The sequence below is a fragment of the Pteropus medius genome, unplaced genomic scaffold, assembly GCF_902729225.1.
Source record: "Pteropus medius unplaced genomic scaffold, Ma_sr-lr_union100, whole genome shotgun sequence".
Classification (NCBI taxonomy): Eukaryota; Metazoa; Chordata; class Mammalia; order Chiroptera; family Pteropodidae; genus Pteropus; species Pteropus medius.
Window position 1 is genome coordinate 2,455,106 of NW_024355695.1, and position 3,605 is coordinate 2,458,710.

Genomic DNA, 3,605 nt, shown 5'->3' on the forward strand with positions numbered 1-3,605 from the left:
TGTCTCTATGAGGGTTGTTTCCTGAGAATGGGGCTCAAAGGAACCAACTGGGATGTTGGAAATGTTTGACACTTTGATCTGGGTGGTAGTTAAAAGGGTGTGTATACTGTAAAAAATCATCAATGTGTACACTTAAGACACTTCACTGTATACCTGCTGAAAAAATGTTTTAACTAGAAAAAATATATTTAGAATTTTTAAACAAATTCTTCCAGCATAATATTGTATCCTCTGGTAATAAAGATGCAAAGATTTAGCTCATTTTATTATTTATAACATTGAAAATTTTAAAACCTTTAAAATACCCGATAATAGGGAATAGTGAATAAATAATGTTTCATTCATTTAAAATCATGTTATCAAAAATTTCTTATTGGTATTGAAAAGCACTTATAATTAGTGTTGGATAATGAAAGCTGGTCTCAAAATAGGAAGAAAACAACAACAAAGTAAAGACAAGTACCAGTTTTGTTCCCTTGTGCCATGGTGATTTTTCTAGTACCTAAAGAAAATGACCAGCTGACAATGGGAACCAGTCAAGCTTCACGAGTGAAATCACACCATCAACAATGGTTATTCTCAGTGAAGATTCAGCTGCTTGTGATGTGGGCACTGGATACTAAGCAATGACCGAAGGTAGTCCAGGGTGCACAACTCCAATCTCAGTTAAGGATGTTTGGATTCTTTGAGGTTTTCCATTATTCTGCAGCTTCCTTTATGTCCTTGGTCAAGTCAAGTTTGGGAGCTGAAAGGTGGGTGGTCATTAACAGGGTGGGAAGAGAATGGCTGTGATGTGTGTGTGTGTACATACACATATTTGTTAATACTCATTTGAACACCTTTTCAAATATTCATGTACGTGTATGTATCCATGTAGCCACGATACTTCTGGCCCACAGTCCCAAATTTAGAATCAGGAAGGTACTATGGTAACTTAACTAGTCAAACTGATCATCCAAATAAGGAGGTAATCTAGTGCTATGGATATTCTCAGGGTGAATGCATTAGTGTCAGAGCACCATCTGGCATTTTTCTAGTGATCCGAAGGCTTCTGGGGATCCCTCTCATCATTGCTTTGAAGAAGACGGAGAGAAGCAGGGTGCAGCCCCATTGGCAAACGTTTCCCTATGCTATAAAACAGTTTGTAATCTAGAGCAACATTGTATGCTTGATTAAGCTTGTAGTGAAAGGGATTTATTTTAAGCCAGTTTAATAATTTATTTTTATCAGAAGCTAACCAAGCATGAAAGACCTGTTCTTACATCTAGGTGGCTTGCCTATTGGTCAATTTTACTACAAGCCTATTAATGTATCAAATCCACATGTGTTTAGAAATGAAGAAAATCAGAATGGAGCTCATGAAAAAATTGCCTCCGCTTTTTAATTGTCCAGCTCATTCTGAGTCCAAATAAACCTTCTTTTGGAGGAAAAGGAATCTTGGTTGAAATGTGATTTTTTTTGCCAAGTTCCCATTATAGTCCCTCCCCTATCCCAGCTCCTCTGTCCAAACAAGCATGCTATCTCTGGGGAGAAGACTGCTACTACTCTGAGCTACCACAGCTGCTGCTATTGTCATTGCTACTGGTCTCAAAGTCATTTTTAACTTGACTGAGAGCCTGCTGTGTTCCTAGTCCCATAAGGTACCTTAAGAGATAGTCCAAAGGAAATATACAATATGCAGTTCTTTTAAATAGCCAGCTCCTCTAGTACTTTCTAAAATAGTATTTAATGTTCATGTAGGATTCAGGAACACACATGTTGCATAAAGCAAGGTTCACTCTCACTAAGGGCACCTCACTGTTTTATGGCTTTGATTATAAAAATCAAATTACATATACATTTTGTGTCAATTGATGAGTAATGTGCTTCTCTCTAAAGTGAAAAGCCCTCATTCTGTCCTTTGAAACCAGCATGGTAACAAATTTCTATGTGGCTTCTTTAGGGATCTCTAGCTATATGGTTGCTATAGGGAAGACAAAAATTTCTAAAGTAGGTGTAAAACAGTCTTTTCCAGCCTGTATAAAACACTCTTTTCTTCAAGACTACTTCCACAGAAACAAAATCAGTTAATTATGAAGTACTCCTGAGAAATCAGTGCTGATTGCCAGAGGTCTTCACATTAAATATGTGAGATATTTTGAGTGGGGGAGGAAGAGGAAAGTAAACAAGATTGAAGACAAACATGGCAAGAGTCTAAATATGGGATTTCTCTCTGCCTTTGTGGAGCTCATGAAGACTGACACATACGCCACGCATGCCTAAAACATATACCTCTACAACATGGGGCATCTTGTTTCTATCTAGAACAAATATCACAGATTTCTAAACCACATCTATAGTGTAAGAATGCTAATAATACCTGACACAGCATTCAACCTGGCCCCTGGGATGTGCCCAAGTTCTTTATAAAAGACTTCCTTTTTAATCTTCAGGGAACATTTTTTCTTCCTTTGGAAGATAGGAAAGGGCAAGGGCCTTTGGTTCCATTTCCTGCATAAGGAAACAAAGCCTCACAGTAGATTAGCAAACCAGAGCTGGGGAAAATCAAGTACTCTTCATCCCATCAATTCTCAGAAAAGTTTTATACTTGATTCTGAGGTGAGTTTCGGGGTGGGGACATGGAGAGAGGGTTGCCGCCGTTATCAGGGAGAGGCTGTTGGAAGGAGACCTGACAAGTGGAACCTGAGAGCTCTCACTGAGATATATGGATGCCTTCAAACAAGTCAATCCCCTTGGATGCCAGTCCCACAGGACTGAGTTTCCAAAAGTAGCTGGAGCCCATTGTTATCTCCTTCTTCACCTTCTACCTCCCTTGACCATGAGGCAGATGTCAGGGTACCCCAAAGAGGTCTCATCCCATTCTGCTGCTGTTTTGGGACATCAGAACCACACTCTGGGCCAACAACATAGTGCTTCCAGCCCAATATCCTAATGGGGTCCAGAAGGAAGGGTTGGGGAAGGACTTGGCTGTCCTCCAGGATCAAGGAGATTCTCACTTCATCCCCAGTTTTCCTTAGCAATCTCCAGTGGGTCTGTCAGCCATAACTTTTCACTTTCAGGAGCTACTTGTGTTTTCATCTTGTTGTACCTCTTGGGACTAATGAATTCCTTAGGGTTTCAATATGGTATACAGAGTAATATTTCTTTTCAGCTGCCATAGCAGGAAGATCACTGACCTGGGAGTCCAACAGATCTAGGTTCAAATCCCACCTCTGCCACTTACTAGTTGAGTGACTACAGAAAATTTTCATCCCTTCTGAGACTCAGGTTCTTCATCTGTAAAATGGAGTTTTACTGCCTTGCATGGCTGCTAAGATGAGAAAATGAGATATTTGACATAAAAGCACCCTGAACAAAAGCGCAAACTGGAGTGCTGATGCAGACTCAGATTTGTTTGAATTGAATCTCCTTCTAGTTATTAGGGGACTGTTGGTTCTAGAATTCTCAGATTTGGTGAATAAGGCTGTGTTCCCTCTCTCCATCTCTGCATAATTTTATACACTCTACTCACATCCCTTTCCAGCCTTCATCTTAGAAAAGATGAAGATTTTTTAGAAAAGAGTCTGCGTTTGTTTAATATCTTCACATGGCAGCCCCCTCCACCC